Below are 22,953 nucleotides of genomic sequence, written 5' to 3' on the forward strand. Positions count from 1 at the left end.
TCAGGCTGACTTCCGGATCTAGAGAAGTCTCTAGAAAGTTTGAGCAGGCCTCCAAGCTGTAAGAATTGAGCCCATCTTGGTGATGCTCTCTCGGGCTCCACCCAGTGGCAATAACCGGAAGGACAGGACGCGGTGAAATGGCATCAGTGAGTCAGAGGCCAAAGGAGGATTCCAGGCCCCAGCGCGCAGGATGTGCTTTGTCATAGTGGGGTTGGGTTAGCGAAGCGGAGGCAAGGACACTCAGGGAATAAATGGCAGAGGAAGCAGGCGCGCGAGGGAGGATCTAAAGCCTTCAGACTTCTTGCTTTTCTTCCTGTTGGGTCGGAGGGGACCAACGTGGTCCCGGGAGGGGAGGTCCGTGGGATGTAGAGAATGGAGTGGCTGCAAAGGGGCGTTGCACGCCCCACCCAAGGGTCCTGGCTCTCTCCTCCCAGCTACTACTGATGAGTTCAAACTAAGGAGGAGACCAAGATTTGCCCTTTGCAAAGTAGACTCCTTATCTCACACTCCGGCTGGTTTTCTAAATCCATCCTAGTAAAACACAAAAACCAACAACCGAATTCTGTGTGTGACATTTCTGACCGCTAGAAGGTCCTCCTCCTCCCCATTCCTCGCGTGCTCCCTCCCTGCCTCGACCCCTCCGCTTTGTCTCCACTTTCCCATCCTTGTCCGTCTCTGGACCCTGCTCTCAAGTATCTCCCGCTTCTTCAGAGGACGTCCCCTCATGGAGTACAGACTCCTCCACCTCCAGGAAAAAGAGACAAAGGCCACTGAGAGGGACCTGAGACACTCCTGTTACTCCGCCCCTGACGTCAGCCTGTCCCAGGGTTCGCTCAGGCTGTGTGTGTGTGAATGAGTGTGTGCCTGTGTGTGTGCGCATGTGTGTGTGTGAATCTGTGTGTGAGAGTGTGTCTAAATATGTGTGCGAGTGTGTGTGCAAGTGTGTGTTCCTGTGTGTATGAGTTAGTGTGTGTGTGAGTCTGTGTTTATGTGAGATACACAGAGAGAGAGAGAGAGAGAGAGAGTGTGTGTGTTCCTGTGTGTATGAGTTAGTGTGTGTGTGAGTCTGTTTATGTGAGATACAGAGAGAGAGAGAGAGAGAGAGAGAGAGTGTGTGTGTGTGTGTGTGTGTGTGTATGAATGAGAGTCAAAGTGCTAAACCTGGCATCCAGGAAACCCTCACCTTGGCATTGCATGCAGGAATCAGCGTTATGTGCACCTGTGCTTTTATTTCAGGAGCTGGGACAATTATATTAACCAGATGTGCAGAGTGCCAAGGTCCCCACCCCAAAAACCATTAGAGAGGAGGGTGAGATTGGAGGGGCCCCTGACTCCAAGTCTCCTGATTCCTTCTACACATGGGGATCTTGAAAAAAAAGTGCAGGACACTCCATTCCCTCCTGGGACCGACAGGGAAGCCAGAGCCACCGTGCATGTCAAATTCCATCAAAGAAAAACTATTATAGCAAAATTTTCATGTCACATTTTTAAATCTACACAATGGCTCAAATAGAACCACCATCAAAAAAATGAATTCCTAGCTCAGGTGAGATCACTGAAGTTGGCTGCCAGGCGTAAGGAAACTGCGGGTATAAAGAAGGACACCTCTAGTTAGGGCTGCAGCCCAATCGCCCCTGCATCTTAGGGCCCCTGGAAAGGACCCTCTCCATTCGATAGTGCAGGGTGAGGCCATTTTCGGTGAGAAATGTAGACTCTCCTTAGACCCCTGGGGTTTGTACATTTACTTTCTGACTTTTTAGATGTTGACTTCATTTTTGAACAAATTACAGTTACGTAATTTGCTTTGACTTTAAGTGTAAAACAGGAAATGTTCCTGAAACAGGAAACAAGCGGCAGGTGACCTGCACTGTCACCCCCCTCTGTGGCTCCCTGAGACAATAAAATTGTGAGCCAACAAATCCATGGCCAGGTAAACAGTCAACTCCATTTCAGCAGATGTTTCAGATGTTCCTTCTTGCCTAGTAACGTTCTAGCTTTACCCCAGTCTTAATATTTTAAGTCTACATTTTCCTAGCTGTTGGTTTTTAAATAATTCATGTACATTTATTATTTAGAGTTGTTGCAGTAAGCCATCTGGAATCAACTGTGGAATGAAGTTCAGTAAATAAATGTGTGGTTCTCTATTAAACAACCGCTAAGACCATCTGAAAAATGTATTAACCCCAAATCCAGTCACTTCTCACTCTTCTACTGCCTCCCCTCCAGAGCCACCCTCTCTAGGATAGTAAATCAGAAGGGCCTTCCAGCTGGGCTGCCTGCTGCCTCTCATGCCACTGCCCATCACCCACACAACAGGCAGAGTGAACCTTTCAAATGGGAATTCGAGCACATCCTCAACACCACTTCCCAGAGATGCTCCAGCCTCTTCCCTTCCTCTCACCATTTCCTATCAGCCCCTCATCACAGGGCCCTTCTGGCCATTCTGGCCTCATCTCACAACTGTCAGCCCAGCTCACTTGTCTCCACTCACACAAACCTCTTGTCACTGCTCCATCCTGTCTCTGCCACTGGCCCCTGCTGTGACTCCCACATGCACCTGCTCCCGGGTGATGTACATGACTCACTCCTCACACCATTCAGGTCTCTGCTCAAATGTCCCCTGGTCAAGTTCTCAGGAACCTCTTATCCAACAAAATATATCTCCTGCCATCCTCACCAATGTCAGTCTTCTAACCCAGGTATATTTTCTCCATAACGATTGCCACTGATATTAGAATAATTTTTAAAGTTGTTGTCTGTATCACTGAGACATATTCTTTGAGGCCAGGATTTTGTGCAGTCACCACTTGCACAAAATCCCCAGCACCTAGAACATCCCAGTACAGAGGAGGGGCTTGACAAATGAGGGGTGAATGATGGTCATTTCAATTGGGATGCTGCTTTTGAGAAGCAATTTCATAACATGTATAAGGAGCATTAAAATATTCATGCCCTTTGACCATATAATTTATATTTGAGAAATCTATGATTCCAAAACAAAATCCAAAATATAGAAGAATCTTTAGGTATAAGGATATTAATCAGATATTATTTACAATAAGGAAGAAAAACATGCAAAAGAAGAGTAGCTAGGATTTTTTTGTAAATAGTATACAGCTGGCCAAAGTAGTGTTTAAGAAGAGATTGTGATATATAAACTTATATGTGATATATAAACATATAAACTTGCTTATTGATAACAATAAAGTTTGAAAATCTAGATTCAAAATAACTCATACAGTGTGACTACACTAAGTTGTCCTGCACAGACACCACATGCACAGAAACCACGGGTGGAAACTCAGGGGGCAGCTGCAAAGCACAGCTCCAGGGCACCTGACCACTGACGTCTCTGAGGCTCTGCCAGGCAAAGATTCATCCTGGTCCTCCCACTGGGGACACAGGTAGTTTCCATCTTTCTGCTTCACCACATTTTTTACATTTTCTGTAATTGAGCAGATTCTACTTTCTAAAAGGATAAAATACTGATTATGAAGTTTGACAACATTTGAAATACAATTTTAATGAAAAAGTCCAAATGTCGTGTCCCAACTCAGGTCACTTTCTTTTCTTTTTAAAGATAGGGACTTGCTCTGTCACCTAGGTTGGAGTGCAGTGAGTCGATCATAGTTCACTGCCACTTCAAACTCCTGGGCTCAAGTGGTTCTGCTGCCTCAGCCTCCTGAGTAGTAAGGACTACTGGAAAGCACCACTATGCTCATCTATTTTTAAAACTTATTTTGTATAGAAGACGTCTCACTATGTTTCCCAGGCTGATCTTGAACTCCTGGGTTCAAGTGATCCTCCTGTCTTGTCTTCTCCAGTGTTCTAGGATGACACGCATGAGCCACTGTGCCCAGTCCTAACTTAACTTCAAGCAACTTCTCCTGTCAACTTTACAGGGCAAAATCTCCAGCTGATGGAGACTTCAGAAAGAAGAAAAACTCTTCCTTCCTGTAAATCCTTGAACTCCCTGGCTGCAGCGATCCTTCCACCTCAGACCCCTGAATAGCTGGCACTACAGGCACACGCCACAAGATCCAGTTAATGTTTTGTGTTTTTTGTAGAGATGGGGTTGTGCCATGTTGCCCACACTGGTCTCTAACACATGACCTCAAGCAATCTGAAACCCCAGCCTCCCAAAGTGTTAGGATTAGCATGAAACCCCACACCAGGCCTGCTGTTGAGTATTTGGAACCTAGGCAGGAAGTTGGTGTGGGGTTTGCACCTGGCTAATCTGAAAGGTGGTCCTGAAAGGTAATGTGTGATTAGGTAGGCCTTGGTGGGGGAGCATAGATGTTTCTGATGAGAAGAGAACAAGACAGCTGTGAAGCTTCTAAAACTGGATTTCAGTGGGCCTTGTGCTCATACAGCACTGGGATTTGGAAAATCTTCTCCCAGTCACTTTTGGCTTGTGGAATTTTTTTATTTTTTATTTTTTGGACACGGAGTCTCACTCTGTCACCAGGCTGGAGTGCAATGGCATGATCTCGGTTCACTGCAACCTCCGCCTCCTGGGTTCAAGCGATTCTCCTGCCCCAGCCTCACGAGTACCTGGGACTACAGGCGCATGCCACCATGCCCAGCTAATTTTTTGTAATTTTAGTAGAGACGGGGTTTCACTATGTTGGCCAGGGTGGTTTCAAACTCCTGATCTCAGGATCTGCCCACCTCACCCTCCCAAAGTGCTGGGATTACGGTGGCCCACCTGGCCTTGTGGGTTTTTATTCCTCCTTCTTGTCTGCCAGGTCATTGCAGGCAATCCCTTCATTTAGTAAACATTTATCAGACACCTACTGTGTACCAGGCATTTTGTTAAAGGAGCTGGGGCTAAGGTAAGACAAAGCAAACTCCCCTTGCCTTCGAGGTTGAGCCAGTCTTGCATAAGCAGAGATCAGTAAGGAAATTCTTACACAAATGGTTGGCAGAACATGCAACTTGCTTTGTGGATGCCCATGTAGACCATTTGCTCTGACCAAGGTGTCACAGAAGCTTCATAAGAGACAACATTTGAGCTGTATTTTGAGGTATAAATAGGAGCCTGACAGGCATCCAGGACAGAAGAGCATTGCTCAGAGCCCAGGACATGAATTTTTCTCCCTTAGGCCAGGCCAGGACTAAGATTAAGCTGACTGAGGAGCCAGGTGCTTCCTGGAAAGGAAGTGTGTCCCATATATGACTCTCCAGAAGTCACAGCTACTGAATATTGAGTCTTGAGACAGAATAAGAGAGACCGGATTTGAAAAAGCAAAATTCTGCTGGGGACCTGTTAAAATGCAATTTCTGATTCAGTAGATCCAAGGCAGGGACTGAAAATTGCATTTCTGACAAATTCTCAAGTGATGCCAATGCTACCTGAGACCATACTTTGAGAATCAACACCCTAAGGCCATCCATACTGATTTCTAACATCAGAAGTGGGCTGAGAGGCAGAGGTATAGGATACACTAGACCATGCCTGGCCCATCCTGGAGAGCACCCCAGCCAAGGCTGCAGCGTTTGATTTCCTTGGGATCCCAGGAATGGCAGACACCCAGGGAGGAATCAAATGTCAAGTTACAGAGCAATCCAGAGACTCAGCTTCACACAGCTTCTGGGGCTCCCACTACTTCACAACTGGCCCCCACACACCCTCAGTCCTTCCCACCCCTTATGAAACTGACCTACAGGCCTTTGACTACTGTCCTGGGCTGTTTGGGCCCGGGATGTGACCTTACGAGCTCTGACTGTACCTTCTGATCTAAATACAGGGTGACTTCATATGACAAATACTTAGAATGGGCTCATAATGAGGACTTTCCAAATCTGGCAAATCGATTCAATCATGGGTTTTCCAGGAGAATTACCCAAGTGTTCTCTCTTCTAAATATCACATACTTGAACCCACATGGACAGTAGAGGGAGTTCTGAGCCCGCTGAAGCCACAATTGGCGCACTGGACCCCAAAGAATTCCTTGTAGATTGAACTTCACCATTTACATCAGGATTTGGTCAAAATTTCCTTCACCAAGCCAATTGCATTTGTTAATTAACCATGCCCTCATTTTGCCTTTTAATGAATGAAAGACATACACATAAAGAAAGTGCAATAAAAAAGAAAACAACATACTGAATTATACTGGTAATAAACATCCTTGTTTAAAGAGTGATATAACTTTGAAACAGTGTTTTTTATATTAAGGAAGGTAAAAGAATTAATTCTGTCAGGCTTTGGTTTTTTTAAGTTTTTTTATTTTGAAGTATTTGGTTTTGTTTGTTTTCTCTCCTTTGGAATTATATTTTATTTTATGTTTTGACTTGGCTCAAAATTCAAAATTTAAAAGACTCTCTCTTATTCTACCCCATCTTGACAGGTAGCCATTTATATCAGTTTCTGGCTTATTCTTTCAAAGACATTTTGTGCATATGCAAGCAAATATAAATGTGTATATATATATAATCTTTCTCCCATTTCACTCAAATTTTAGCAAACTACATCTGCTTTCCTGCAACTTGCCTTTTCCCTTTACATTGTGTCACAAAGACCATACCATGAAGAAATACCAAAAGCTTTCCTACATCTTTGTGTCTTTGTTTGAAATTTTCATGATACTCCATTGTATACATATGCAATATTTAAAAAAAAATAGAGATTGCTCCTTTTGAGTGCAGTGCTTTTTAACCAGCCCCCTCCTGATAAGCATTTGGATTATTTCTTTCACAGAACAATTCTACATCATGTAGCATCATGTGAAAAACTGTAGTGAGCCCACTCCTAGATGCATATCCTAGGGGAGCTCACATATCCCTGAGAGCAAGAGGCAATGTCCCAGGATGTTCATTGCAGTGAGGTCTACAATAGAGACAACCTAAAGGTCAATGAAGAGGGAAAGAGATAAATTGTAGCATATTCCTCCCATGGAATACTATCTAGCAATGAAAACAAATCAACTATTTAAACAAATTAACTATTGAAAACAAATTAACTATTTAAAAGAAGTCTAAAAGCAAAGCCAGGCAAGATGGCCTTCACTTGTAATCCTAGCACTTTGGGAGGCCATGGTGGGTGGATCACTTGAGTTCAGGAGTTTGAGACCAGCCTGGGAAACATGGCAAAAACCCCTGTCTCCAAAAAACACAAAAATTGACCCGGTGTAGTGGAGCACAGCTATACTCCCAGCTACTTAGGTAGCTGAGGTGGGTGGATCACTTGAACCTGGGAGGTTGAGGTACAGTGAGCTGTGTTTGTGCCACTGCAGTCAAGCTTGGGTGACAGAGTGAGACCTGGTCTAAAATAACAAGTCTAAAAGACTTCAAACAAGGAGACGTCCTAAAACTTAGTAAAAATGTAACAGAATACACCAAATTCAAGACACACATCCACCTGCAATTCTTGATTTGCTCAGTACAGTATTAACTGAAACACATGCATATCAGAACTGTGAAAAATCAAGGCTATCTATATACATTTCTATTATTCTTCTGTGTATACTACATATAGCCAATAATATTAAAATGTCACTAATTGACAAACCTAGGTGGTGCCTTCACAAATATTTTTTATAATTTTCTATTCCTTCTTCCAGCTAGGACTACTTCAAATTAATATTTGTGAAGTGAATCCACAGGAACTGAGTAAAATAAGAAAAGAGTTATTGAGTGTGAGGAAAGCTGTGGAGAGGTACAGACAGATGGAGAGATGACAATACTGAGCATGTTAGTGACCTTCACAGTAACAGACTTCCTGGAGGAGTGTGAGCTGGAGCCAGAATGAAGAGGATAGAATATAAAAGAGGGATGAAGGAATGGGGATTTTAGGGGGCAAATATAGGATTGAGTGGGCCAGACTGGGAAGTGTGGATGGATTCTAAACATTCCGCTTTAGGTCTAGCACTTAGGGAAAGAGAAATAATGTTTATCTAGCTCCTTCCACAATCTTTAGAGAAATCTTCTGAAACATTACAAAAAAGACACATGAATGGCCAATAGTCATCAGGGGGAAATGCCAAGTAAAACCACAGTGAGAAACCACTAAGCACTTATTAGAATGGCTGAAATTTAAATGATTAATAAATATAAATGTTGGCATGGATGTGAAACAGTCTCATCTGTTACCTATAAGAATATAAAACAGCCACTCTGAAAATCAGTTTTATATCACCTAATAAAGCTAAACGAGCTAGTACTCTATGGCTAGCTTTTCCACTCCTAGGTATTTACTCAAGAGACATAAAGATTATGTTCAAGAATCCCTGTACAATAATGTCCATAGTTCCTTTATTTGTAACAATAAAAACCGGGAATACCCCCACAAAGTACAGAAAAATTGTGACTCAATGATACAATGGAATACTACCAGTATTAAAAATGGATGAACTACTGATATGTGCAACAACTTGGGTAGACCACATAGATATTACACCAACTGCAAAAAGCCAGACACGAGGGAGGCCATATGGGATGAGTGGATATGTATAAAGTTTTGAAACAGGAAGAGCTACTCTATCATGATAGTCATCAGATCAATGGCTGCTGGGGAAAGGGGGCTAAGCTGAGCGCAGAAAAAAAGAGAATTTTGTGTATGTTGATAGTGGCATGGGTGATATGACTGTATTTGTCAAAATTCATTGATGAATTTGATACAGATCTGATCATTTCAGTATATGTAAATTTTACAAGTTTAAAATGCTTACAATAAAAATTTAAATGTTAGTAATAAAAAATGGCAATGAAAATTTTAGCAACAAAATCCAACAACACATCAAAATAACACATCATAATCATGTGAGTTTCATACCAGCGATGCAAGGATTGTTTGACATATGCGAATCAAAATATGTGATATGCCACATCAACAGAATGAAGGACATAAACCATATTATCATCTCAATAGATGCAGAAAAAGTATTTGGTGAAACTAAACATTGCTTCTTAATAAGAACTCTCAAAGGAGTTCCTTTCACAAAGGAACTGAGAATATACACTGGGGAAAGAACAGTATCTTAAATAAACGGTGTTGGGAAAATGCTACCAAATGCAGAAGAATGTCACTAGACCCCTGTCTCTCACCATATACAAAAATCAACTCAAAAGGGATTGTAGACTGAAATGTAAGACCCAGAACTATAAAACTACTAGAAGAAAACATACTAGAAACACTATAGGACATGAGTCTTAGCAAAGATTTTACGGCTAAGACCTCAAAAGCACAGACAAAAAAAGTAAAAATAGACAAATGCGACTATATTAAGCTAAAAAGCTTTTGCACAGCAAAGGAAACATCCAACAGAATGAAGCAATAACCTGTTGAATAGCAAAAATATTCAGTAAGTATTCATCCAACTAGTATATCCATCCAATTAGTATATTCTAGACTAATACCTAGAATATACAAAGAACTCAAAACTTAGCAGTAAAAAATACAAATACTCCAATTAAAAAGTGGATAAAGGATCTGAATAGACATATCCCAAGAGGAGGCATACAAGTGGACAACAGGTGTGTAGGTGTGTGTAAAACACCCAACATCACTAAATACCAGGAAAATGTAAATTGAACTACAATGAGATATATCTTACCGTGTTAGAATGGCTATTGTTAAAAAATAAAAATAGTTGCTGTTGAGCATGTGGACAAAGGAGAACTGTTATACACTGTTGGTGGTAATGTAAATTAGTGCAGCCATTATGGGAAACAGTAGAGTGATTCCCCAAAAAACTGAAACTATTAATGGAACTACTATCTGATGCAACAATTCTACTTCTGGGTATTTATCCAAAGGAAATGAAATCAACATATCAAAAGAGTACCTGCATGCCCATGTTTGTTGAAGTACTATTCACAATAGCAAAGATGTGAAATTAATGGGTGAATTTATCAATGGATGAATAAGTAAAGTAACTGCAGTATATACATAATGGAATGCAATTCAGCCATTAAAAAAAAAAAAAAAGAATGAAATCCTGTCAGTTGCAGCAACATGGATGGAACCAGAGGTCATGTTAGGTGAAATAAGCCAGGCAAGAAAAGACAAATATAACATGTTGTCACTCATATGTGCGAGCTAAAAAAGTTAATCTCACGGAGGTAGAGAGTAGAATGACAGTTACCAGAGGTTGGGAAGAATGTAGGGGTGGGAATATGTAGAAAGGTGGATTAATGGGTACAAATGTACAGTTATATACAAAAAATAAGTTCTAATGTTCTAAAGCACAGCAGGCCAACTAAAGCTAAAAATTATGTGTATTTCAAATAGCTAGAAGAGTGGATTTTACATGTTCCCGACACAAAGAAAAGATAAATGCTTGAGGCGATGGATTCCCTAAACACCCTGACTTGATTACTCCACATTCCGTGCATGTGTCAAATGATCACATGTGCCCCATAAGCATGTACAAATGTTATGTATTACTTTAAAAATAAACTCAACACAATATGGGACATTTTAAACAGTACAAAAGTATGACCATGATAAAAAATTGCAAATATTTCCTTTTTATTAAGATCAACTTTGTAAGTTCAAGCAGAATGAAGCCCATACAGCATCAGAAGAGGTGGTTCTCCTGAGAGAATCTTCTTCCCAGTTAAAAAGGCAGAAACAGAATTCCTGGAGAAAGTAAGACTTTGGAGAACTGCACACCACTTCTTCTCAGTGTCTGGGATTACCCAGACGTAGGGAGAGTTCACCTTCTGGGAAAACTAAACGTTGGTTCCTGTTCTTTTTTGTAAGACCACAATTTCAGAAAACTAAGAGAAAGCATCAGCCCAAAGGGATATACTCTTTTTTATATTTTAGAATATCCACCACCAAGTATGATCCACTCTGTTATGAGATGAATTGTGTCCCTCCCCAGCCAAAATTCATACGTTGAAGTCCTATGTTGAGAAGAAAGAAGTGGCTGTCTACACGCCAAGGAGAGAGGCCTCAGAAGAAATCAACCCTGCAGCACGTTGACCTTGCACCTGCAGGCTCCGGAACTGTGGGAAAATACATATTTATTATTTCACTCACCTAGCCTGTGGTACTTTGTTATGGCAGCCCTAGCAAATTAAAACAGAAATACTACCTTTTCTACCCTGTCCTATATATGAACATGTGATTTTTTTTAAGAATATGAATTACCTGGGACTCCAAAGCATAGAGTGAGACAATGAAAAATGGATGATACAGGGTCATTTCCAAGCCTTTGTGGCCACCACACAAACATGGATGTGTCCCCATTTCTCTTCAGTTTCACACAGAGCAAAAGTTGTGGATATAGAATCACAAACTGTGTTTAATTCATTTGAGATATTGAGCGAGCTAGTTTTGCCCTAATTTTATAGAAAGATGATGAACAATCATAATTGCTAAACCAAAGAGGCTTTTTGGCAGGGGATGGCAGGTACTATGTATTCTCCTACTTTTAAAGTACATTTTCCTAAAGAGTCTTGTCTAGGAGTAAATGTCATCACTTTTTTCCTCCGTATTGATCACTTGGTTCTCCCTGCATTTCAGTAATGTTGCTAGAATGGAGGTGTTTGTCCATGATTCACAGATGAATCAAAGAGGCCCTAGGAGTAGAGAGCTTCTCCTGCGGTCACACAGCACGTGACTGGTGGAGGAATGACAGGCACACGACTCTCCAGGTCCCTAGTCCAGTTTTCTGGGTGCCATGAGAATTACAGCCTTTGGTTTTTCTTACATGTGGTTCATTTCTGAGCCTGAGAAGGAGAATGAACCTCAGGTGACTAACAGTTTTTGCTGTTCTGCACTTGTCTGAGAATGACACCAAAAGATTTTTAAAGACTAATTCTTTGGCTACCAACCCCATTTTGCCCAGGCATCGACATGGAGCAGGTGAACACTGCCTTTACCTATGACATGCCTGAGGATTCTGAGACCTGTGTGAATGAGGTAAGCTCCACACACAGGGACATTCACTCTCCTACCTGCTTATTTTCTGTGTCTTTTCACACTTCACATCGTCATCCCTCCCTCTGGTGTCTTCCTACTTTGGGGTCTTCTAGTTCTACCACCTGTCTCCTCGCAGGTGACTAGAGTAGGCTGGTTTGGAACAGGGCTTGGCCATCACCATTGTGTTAGATGAGAATGATGCCAGGATCCTCAGTGATGGGCCGCTTCGCTTTGAGGTCAGTGTTAGGAGCTGCCTGATGAGACAGACATCTCCTTCACAGTGAGTGCTGATTTCATGAAACCCTTAGGTCCTCCCTATTCCTTACTGTGTCTTCAATCCCATCACATAGGGCATGAGCACCTAATGCATAATGGACACTTGACTGGTTCATGTTCCCTGGCCTTTGATGCTGACTTGGGATGTTTTCCTGGCCTCCATGTGGGGTATCTGTTTTCTCTCATCATATTACATCTCTCCCCCCACCTGCAAGTCCATCCTCTGAACCCAGGCAGTACACCAGCGTCTGCATGTGTGCCATGTGTTCCTGCCTTGCTTTGTCCTTTTCATGCCTTATTCTGACTGTGCCATGTTTCCTCCTCAGTTGAACAGAAGTGGTAGGAGACTCGCTCATTCTGGAATGTGACCATCTGCCCTTCAGAAGAGGACAGCAGGGTCTCTGGCCTGGGATTCTGGAGTAAGATCATGTCACCCATGACAGAGACATATGCCACATGTTAGAAGCAACTTTTAGTGTTCCTTGTCCTGATTCCATAGAATGTTTGGCCACGGGATACCAAGCAACTATGGGGTTCCAAGTGCCTGTGTGACCCACAAAGTCATAGATTGCACAGGCCCAACAGCATTCATCATGACGTGAAAATGGTCCACCTGGGTTGTGCTTGAATCCCATGTTGACACCCCAGAAAACACCCAAGTCTAAAGTGGCACTGAACAAGCAAACAGACAAATGGAAGTTAGCCTGCCTTCACCATGGGTCAGTGCAGGCCTGGTAGGATGGGCACATGAATGGAACAACCACAGTGGCAGGCATGAGGCTATGTATGGGGCCAGCAGCACTAACTCCCCACTACTGCAGATCCAGCTGCTACCACCTCTGAATGTCCAACTCATCAGCATTTGAGTCCCATGATATGCCCCAGTGGGGCACTATTTCTTTACGTGACTACCTACTAAGTGACAAGTTGACTACTTTTAACTACTTCCATCTTGGAAGGGCCAGAGGTTCATCTTCACAGGGTTAGGCACCTATTCTATGGGTGGGTTTTCCTGTCCTGCTCTCAGACACTCAGCCAGCACCACTCTATGGGTGATGTTGACATTCCTGATCCACAAGCTAGGCAGTGCTCCTAGCCCATTATCTACCTGAAGGACCCACTTGGCAGGGAAAGTTTCAGTGTTTCCATGGCTGTGGGTTCCACTAAACCTATCACCATCTGCACCACAGGGGCTGCCAGCCACAAGGAATACTGGACAGGTCTTCTACTGGCACAACTCAGTGCCAGCCTGGAGGAAGAACTCTGAGGGGTGGGTGCCATCTTTCAGGACACGGTGCATTGTTTGAATCAGAGACATCTCTACAGTGCTGTGTTCTCAGTGGAAGAACATGTGGGTCCAGAAATCAAAATGAGGAAGCAAGTTTGGCTCCATGTCCAATCTCTTAGGTTCACTCAATGGAGTATTTTGCATATTTTATCTCCCAGCACTGGGCTGTGCAAGATACAAGGTTCTGGTTTCCAAAGGAGGGTACCCTTAAAAAAAGGAGACAAAAGACAGCCCACTGAACTACGCATGACGGTTGTCACCAGAGAAGTTTGGAGAGTGTGTGCCCAGAAACCACTTGGTGAGAAGAGGATTCTCCTCCTCTCCAGGCCCAGGTAATATATCCTCATCCCCAGGAGGAAGCATGGCTACTTTCATACAATGAGGGCAGAAGTGTGTGTGGAAACCAGAGGTCCACCTGTGAGCCTTCTGGTTTCCCTTGCCCCACTGTGTGAGCAGAATCATCCAGCAATTCAGCCTGAGAGGATTTGATTTCCAAGGCCCCAGACCCGTCAGGGCAGAAGGTTTGAGTCACACTCTTGGGTAATCCTCCAAGGCCGTGCTTCTGTGCTCTGACACCCTCAGTAGCATTGGTGCTGAGGCTCTGCTTTCCACGGGCTGTTCCCAAACAGTGATGGGTCATACCAGTGACACTAAGGCAGGACATTCTTGGGAGACACGGGACTCCTCTGATGGCCAGCTGTAGCTCCAGGACTCCTGCATGGCCTTGCTCAACTCTCCTTAGATTGCCTGTGGTCTAGGACACATCCATTAAACCTTCTCTCCTTCTGTCCATCACTGGGGGTCACTGACACTTGGATCTTGGTCTGTTGACTTTCCCAGGGTAACCTACCTCCCTTGCCACATCATCTGTCAGGTGTGTCCCCTAATAAAACGTTGTAACTTTAATCTCATGATGGCACTTGCTTTTTGGAGTATTTGTACTACAAAATCGTTTTCATCTGCACACCAGTGACCTCATTTATTCCAATTTGTAAAATCCTTTTGTTTATTGAACTTCTTCTACCTGCATTGGCTCCATTTGGCTGATATTTGTATTATGTTTTTGAGTTTGATGATATTTCTTGCTTTAAGTCACTAAATTTGGGGGTAGTTTGTTATGCAGCAATGGGTAACTAATGAAGTCCTCTTACATTTCCATTATTCTATAGAGGTTAACTACACCTGTTTTATTTCCTCCCACTTTGATAATATTAACCATACATAGGGTTTCTCATTTCTCAACACCTATTCTTTTCTTTATTTTAGTTTATTTTCTCCTTCGTTCCTTCCCTTTCTCCTTCCTTCTGTCTCTCCCTTCCTCTCTTTCTTTTCTATTTCCATTCAAGCTCTTACTCTCCCTCCTTCTCATTTCTTTTTCCTTCCCTTTTCTTCTTCTTCCTTTTCCTTCTTTTCTTCTTTCTCTCCTTCCTTTCTTCCTCCTTTTTTCACTCCCTTCCTCCATTTTTTCCTTTTTATTATGAAATCTTCCTAGCATATAAAATAACCCTATGTGATTGTGCTATCAGTAAGCATTTTCTGAATATATATGTCAAAAGTACACTGCCACAGTATATGAGAAACAAGTAACCAACAGGAAGTTATTAACAGAGTCTGAATAAAGCTCCCTGCTATTATTCTGCAGCCAAGACAGTGGCTTTTAACTCAATTCCTTCAACTCTGTTTTCAGAACATGTCATCAATATCAAATATTACACATTTATTTTAAAAGTTTAGGCCAGGCACAGTGGCTCATGCTTGTAATCCTAGCACTTTGGGAGGCCAAGGTGGGCAGATCACCAGGTCAGGAGATCGAGACCATCCTAGCTAACACAGTGAAACCCCGTCTCTATGAAAAATACAAAAAAATTAGCTGGGCATGGTGGCAGGTGCCTGTAGTACCAGCTACTCGGGAGGCTCAGGCAGGAGAAGGGTGTGAACCCAGGAAGCAGAGCTTGCAGCGAGCCGAGATCTCACCACTGCACTCTAGCCTCGGCAACAGAGCTAGACTCCGTCAAAAAAAAAAAACCAAAAAACAAAAAACAAAAAACCTATACTACAAGGCTACAGTAACCAAAACAGCATGGTACTGGTACACAGACCAATGGAACAGAATAGAGAACTCAGAAATAAGATTGCATATCTGCAAGCATGTGATCTGCAACAAAATCTGACAAAAACAAGCAATGGGGAAAGGATTCCCTATTTAATAAATGCTGCTGGGAGAACTGGCTAGCCATATGCAGAAAATTGAAACTGGACCCCTTCTTTACACCTTACACAAAAATTAACTCAAGATAGATTAAAGACTTACATGTAAAACCCAAAACTAGAAAAACCCTGGAAGAAAATCTAGGCAATACCATTCAGCACATAGGCATCAGCAAAGATTTTTGTGATGAAATCACCAAAGCAACTGCCACAAAAGCAAAAATTGACAAATGGGATCTAATTAAACAAAAGAGCTTCTGCACAGCAAAAGAAACCATCATCAGAGTGAACAGACATCCTACAGAATGGGAGAAAATTTTTGCAATCTATCTATTTGACAAAGGTCTAATACTCAGAATCTAAAAAGAATGTAAACAAATTATATGGAAAAAACTTCATTAAAAAGTGGACAAAGGACATGAACAGACACTTCTCTAAAGACATACATGTGGCCAAAAAACATATTTTAAAAAGCTCAACACAACTGATCATTAGAGAAATGCAAGTCAAAACCACAATGAGATACCATCTCATGCCAGTCAGAATGGCAATTATTAAAAAGTCAAGAAAGAACAGAAGTTCTGAGCTTGTGGAGAAATAGGAATGCTTTTACACTATTGATGGACATGTAAATTGGTTCAACCATTATGGAAGACAGTGTGGCGATTCCTCAAAGATTTAGAACCAGAAATATCATTTGACTCAATAATCCCATTAGAGGGTATATACCCAAAGGAATATAAATCATTCTGTTGTAAAGATACATGCATATGTATGTTCCTTGCAGCACTATTCACAATAGCAAAGACATAGAATCAACCCAAAAGCCCATCAATGATGGACTGGATAAAGAAAATACAGTACATATACACCATGGAATATTATGCAGTTATAAAAAGGAATGACATCAAGTCCTTTGCAGGGATATGGATGAAGCTGGAAGCCATTATCCTCAGCAAACTAACACAGGAACAGAAAACCAAACACTGCATGTTCTCACTTATAATTAGGAGCTGAACAATGAGAACACGTGGACAAAGGGAGAGGAACAACTCAGTTGTTGGGGCCTGTTGGGAGAGGGCGGTGGTCGGCAGAGCATTAGGAAAAATAGCTAATGCATGCTATAGGGGTTAATACCTAGGTGATGGGTTGATAGGTGCAGAAAACCACCATGGCACACGTTTACCTATGTAACAAACCTGCACATCCTGCCCAGGTACCCTGGAACTTAAAATAACATTAAATTAAACTTAAAAACAAGCTTAAAGCATTAAAGAAAAACAATTAGATAAAAAAGACTTTGATTTACAAAATCCTGAAACAATAGTTTGAATTTTGCTTTTAACATATATGCAAATCCTTTGATACTGCTCCCTTCCAGACGTGCAGCTTAATTCCCTCTCTCAAGTGTGGCTTGGACTTAATGACACACTTCTGATATGGCCCAGTTCTGTGTTCCCACCCAAATCTCATCTTCAATTGTCATGCTAATTGTAATCCCCACATACTTGGGGAGGGACCTCATGGGAGGTAACTGAATCATGGGGATGGTTCCCCCAAGCTGTTCTAATGATAGTAAGTGAATTCTCATGAGATCTGTTGGTGGAAACGTAAATTGATTCAACCACTGTGGAAGTCAATGATTGAACCTATTTTTCCTAATGATACCCCCACCACCGCCCTCCACCAACAGGCCCATGTGTGATGTTCCTCTCCCCATGTCCATGTGTTCTCGTTGCTCAGCTCCCAATTATAAGTGAGAACATGCGGTGTTTGGTTTTCTGTTATTCTATTAGTTTGTTTAGTTTGTTGAGGATAATGGCTTCCAGCTTCATCCATATTCCTGCAAAGGACTTGATCTGGTGCCTTTTTAGGGCTGCATAGTATTCCATGTTGTGTATATACAATATAAGGGATTTTTCCCCACTTCACTCTGCTTTTCTCTCTCCTGCTACCATGTCTTCTGCCATGATTGTAAGTTTCCTGGGGTACCCTCCTCATCCATGCAGAACTGTGAGTCAATTAAACCTCTTTTCTTTTTAAATTACCCAGTCTCGGGTATTTCTTTACAGCAGTGAGAGAACAGAATAGTATAACTTCTAACTAATAGAGTAATGCTGACATAGCAGTTTGCGAGTTTGGGTGTAGAACATAAAACTCACTGTGGCTTCCACCTTCTCTCTCTCTGTCTCTGGGATCATGAACTCTGGGGGAAGCCAGCTGCTGTGCCATAAGCGGCCCTGCAGGAAGGTCCATGTGGCTGAGAACTGAGGCCTTCTAGGAACAGACAACAAGGAACTAGGCCTTTTCCAAGAGCCATGTGACTGAGCCATGTTTCATGTGAATGCTCAGCCCCAGTGAAGCCCTTAGATGATGCAGGCCTAGGCTGACAACTGGACTGCAACCTTGTGAGAGGCCCTGAGCCAGAAGCACTCAGGGAAACCTCTCCTGGATTCCTGATCATTGGAAACTGTGAGAGATGAGGAATATCTGTTGTTTTGAGCTGCTAAGTTTTACATAATTTGTAATGTAATAGTAAATAATACCTTTTCACAAGACAGGGTGTACTATTACATGTTAGTTTGCATTTACTCTAAATTTATCATCATCATTATTATTATTTCCAAGACAGGATCTCGCTCTGTCACCCAGGCCGGAGTGCAGTGGCATGATCACCATGCACTGCAGTGTCGACCTCCTGGGCTCAAGGGACCCTCTGATCTCAGCCTCCTGAGTAGCTGGGACTACAGGCATGAACCAGCATGCCTGGCTAATTTTCTAACTTTTTTGTAGAGATGAGGGCTTCACCATGTTGCCCAGGCTGATCTTGAACTTCTGGAGTCAACAAATTTGCCTTCTTCTGCCTTCCATGCTGCTAGGATGACAAGCGTGAGCCACCACACCTGGCCTAAATTAATTATAAGACATTAAACAGGTAACTTAGTTTTAAAAGGTAAGGAGAATTTCCACGGCTGAAGAGGATGTATTTTATTACCGCTCACAATGATCACTTTACTTGAACTTCAATTTCCAACTGTGTCCCAATTAAACAGAAAAGGAAGATCCAACCCTTGCTAGGCTGACTCTATGATGGCCCCAACTACCACCTCCTGGTCATTCACCTTCCCCCAGTTATTCAACTAATGTAGATGCTGCTGTGAAGGGATTTAGCAGATATAATTAAGGGCCTCAATTAGTTGACTTTAGGCTGGGTTTCTCCTGCCTGGACTGTCCTAATCAGGTGAGCCCTTGAAAGGACTGGGTTCTTGCTGAGCATAGATTCACAGTGTGAGAGGGACTCTGCATGAGGGATTTCCTCCGCTGCAGGCTTTGAAAATGTAGGAAAGAACGATGGTGGGCACCAGGAATTGAGTGCAGCCCTCCCTGTTCTCTACATTGACAGTCAGCAAGGAATAGGGACCTCAGTCTTACAACTGCTAGAAACTGCATTCTGCCACCTCTGTATAAGCTTGAAGGAGGATTCAAAATGAAGACTCAGGTTTGGGAAGCCCGGAATAGAGATTCCATCTACATCATGCCCAGATTTCTGACTAAGGTACTATAAACAGATAAATGGGTATTGTTTGGCCAGGCGTGGTAGTGCATGCCTGTAATCCTAACATTTGAGGAGCTGACACAGGAGGATCACTTGCAGCCAGGAGTTTGAGACCAGCCCGGGTAATATAGTAAGATACTCATCTCTACAATTTTTTTTTTAATTAGCTGGGTGTGGTGGCACTTGTCTGCAGTTCTAGCTACTCTGAAGACTGAGGCAGGAGGATTCTTTGAGCCCAGGAGTTTGAGGCTGCCGTGAGTCATGATCATGTGACTGCACTTCACCCTGGATGACAGTGGGAGACTCTGTCTCTAAAAACAAATAAATGAATACAATAAATGGGTGTTGTTTAAAGCTAATGTTTGTGACAATTTGTTACACACTCTTATAAAATTCATACACAGGCTCCACAGACTCATGGAATGAACTGATGAATTGATATACACACTAGTTACATAAAATCTTCCTTAACTTTTTTAGTGTTTTACATTTTATAATTTTCTGTGATGCAATTTAATACACTCATATTTCATTCATTCAGTCAACAAAAATTAATTTAGTCCCTACAATGAACCAGGTGTCCCCTCATACGCTCACGTGCTTGGCATTCTAGAAGCTTCACAAGACCGAGGTGGAGCCACTGGAGTGTTTTAGGTGGAGAAATGACACACTTTGACTCACATTAGCAGGACCACTGTGGAGAGAACAGTCACGCAGCAGGTAATGGGAGAGTGCCAGTGTCACAATTCAGGAGTGACAGTGTGATGGGGACTAAGCGGAGAGGAGGGCCTGAGGGATAAAAGGGATGGAGGGAAGGGCTGAGGATGCAGGAGGTGAAGAAAAGGAGCAGGGGGACAGAATTCAAAAGCAGCAGAACTCTTAGGTTTGAACACATTGATTTACAGTATTTCAATACATTCATCTACAGAGCCTTGAAGGGTGTTACTTGCAGTTGGCCTTTAATACCTTAAGTGGATCTGCTTAAAAACTAATTTTTTTATGTTAATCAGGTTTTAAAAATACTAATTGTTCCTATAAAATATACACACCACTTAGATGTGGATACTTCCTAAAACTCGGCAGTGCATGAGCACTGGTGATGGGCATTGTGACTGCGTTTAGCGCTTGCAACTTTGTGGTGAATAAAGTCTGTACTGATTCCTGGTTGCAACATATAGGAACATAGTGGCTACTTTGTATTGAGGAGATATTCTGGACTCACATAGAAAGGCAGGGCTATGGAATGAAGGTAAACTTAAAATACAACAAGCAGGAGTCACAGATACATTGTCTGCGAAAGTGAAACTTAGGAGCTTTGTGAATCCTGTTGTAACGCTTTTAGACACATTTATATATCAAGGGGCCAAAGTCACATTTTTTACCGATTAGATTCCTGATCATTCAGGGATTACCAAGATTCTGCTACTCACTGTAGTTAATAAACAAAAAGCAAACTGGTCTCTATTCTGTCTCATGCACTCAGGCGCAATTTTCCAGATTTAAAGAAAAAGAAAAAAGAAAGAAAAGAAGAAAAAAAAAAGCCCTGTCTCTACACCTCCATTCCCAGGGCGAGCTCCCTCTCTGGCACCAAGCTCTCTGGGGTGAGTTTTTTTCTAGAAGACTCCAGGGGGACAGGTAAAGAGTGGGAGACCAAGGAGTCCATTTCAGTGACAGGAATTCTGGGATGAAAAGTGAAGCGAGAGGAACGGGTCCCAAGCCGAGGGTTTCTTCCCGGTTTCTCAGACAGCTTCTGGGCCAAGACTCAGAGAGACATTGAGACAGAGCGCTTGGCACAAGAGGAGCGGGGTCAGGGCGAAGTCCCAGGGCCCCAGGCGTGGTTCTCAGAGTCTCAGGTCCCGAAGGCGGTGTATGGGCTGGGGAGGCCCAGCGTTGGGGATTCCTAATCTCCGCAGAGTTTCTCTTCTCCCTCTCCCAACCTGCGACGGGTCCTTCTTCCTGGACACTCACCACGCGGACCCAGTTCTCACTCCCACTGAGTGTCGGGTTGCTAGAGAAGCCAATCAGCGTCGCGCGGCCCCGGTTCTAAAGTCCACACGCATCCACCCACTGGGACTCGGAGTCTCCCTAGACGCCGACGATGGGTCATGGCGCCCCGAACCCTCCTCCTGCTGCTCTCGGGGACCCTGGCCCTGACCGAGACCAAGGCGGGTGAGTGCGGGGTCAGGAGGGAAACAGCCTCTGCGGGAGGAGAGAGGAGCAAAGGGCCCTCCCGGTGGGGGCGCAGGACCTGGGGACCCGCGCTGGGAGGAGGGTCGGGCGGGTCTCAGCCTCTCCGCGCTCCCAGGCTCCCTCTCCTTGAGGTATTTCAGCACCGCCCGTGTCCCGGCCCGGCCGCGGGGAGCCCCGCTTCATCGCCGTGGGCTACGTGGACGACACGCGGTTCGGGCGGTTAGACAGTGACGCCGCGAGTCCGAGGATGGAGCCGCGAGCGTGGTGGATGGAGCAGGAGGGGCCGGAGTATTGGGAGCTGCAGACACTGGGCGCCAAGGCCCAGGCACAGACTGGCTGAGTGAACCTGAGGACCCTGCTCCGATACTACAACCGGAGCGAGGCCGATGAGTGACCCCGGCCCTGGACGCATATCACTTACTCCCTGCTTCATGCCTCAGGGACAGCTCTGGTCCCCCTGAGTCTCTGGGTCCAAGATTGACCCCGAGGCTGCGGGACCTGCAAAGATCCTCGACCCTGGAGAGCCCCAGGAGCCTTTACCCGGTTTCGTCTTCAGTTGAGGCCAAAATCTCTGCAGGTTGCTAGGGGCCGGACCTGGCTGGTGGGCGGAGCTGGGTGGGCGGGGCTGACCGCGGGAACTGAGCCAGGGTCTCACACCCTCCAGGTAATGTTTAACTGCGACGTGGGGCCCGACGGGGCCCTCAGAGTCACCCTCTGGTACACAAGCAGCCCTGGTGAAAAAAGCACCGGTGGCACTGATGGTGGTGTGAGATGATGTTGTTCTTTAGCTGCCATGAAACAGCATTTGACCTGAGGCTACATTAATAAAGATATTGCCTTTAGAATATAGAGGTGCTCTACAGTGATCATTCATTCAACTGACATTTGTTGTCTGCTAGGGATATGACTGTTTTTTGCACTTAGAAAACATCATTAAAGTAAAAACTTAAAGATTTCCAGCCTTGTGGTGCATACATTCTAGATGCAAGCTTGTCCGACCCGCTGCATGTGACCCAGGACAGCTTTGAATGTGAGAATTTTTTGCTTATCTGTGGTGGCAAATACCATGAAAATTATGCATGAACATTTTTTTTCTATTCTTTCTGCCCATCAGCTGTCATTAGTGTATTTTTTGTGTGGCTCAAGACAATTCTTCTTCTTCCCATGTGGCCCAGTGAAGCCAAAAAATTGGACACCTCTGCAGGCAGATGATAGATATAGTATAAGCAGAGTAGGAACAGAAGATGCTGAGTTAGAAGGTGGCAAGTGCTGTGTGGCAGGTGATCCAGAGTGCGGGCTGTGGGGACAGGGAGGTGGCTGTTGTGCTGGGTGGTCAGCATGGGCCTTGTTGCAAATGTGACCTTGGAGTAAAGATTTGAGGGATGTGAGGAGTTGTCTACAGGGATGTCTGGGAAAGTTCTTTTCAGGCAGGGAGACTTCAGTGCAGATGCACGAGGGCAGGAAATTGTCTGTGTTCCTGGAAGGACAAAGAGGCCAGAAGGGCTGGACACAGCGAAACTGAAGTGAGGTCCAAGGTGTGGCTAGAGCAGGTAGCCCTGG

At 43.7% G+C, this 22,953-nt stretch overlaps 1 pseudogene; it reads right to left on the reverse strand.

Moving 5' to 3' along the window:
- Positions 1–531: 531 nt before the first annotated feature.
- LOC112622168 lies at positions 532–21,826 on the reverse strand (annotated as a pseudogene).
- Between the last annotated feature and the right edge of the window lie 1,127 nt (positions 21,827–22,953).

Source organism: Theropithecus gelada, chromosome 4 (assembly GCF_003255815.1).
Source record: "Theropithecus gelada isolate Dixy chromosome 4, Tgel_1.0, whole genome shotgun sequence".
Classification (NCBI taxonomy): domain Eukaryota; kingdom Metazoa; phylum Chordata; class Mammalia; order Primates; family Cercopithecidae; genus Theropithecus; species Theropithecus gelada.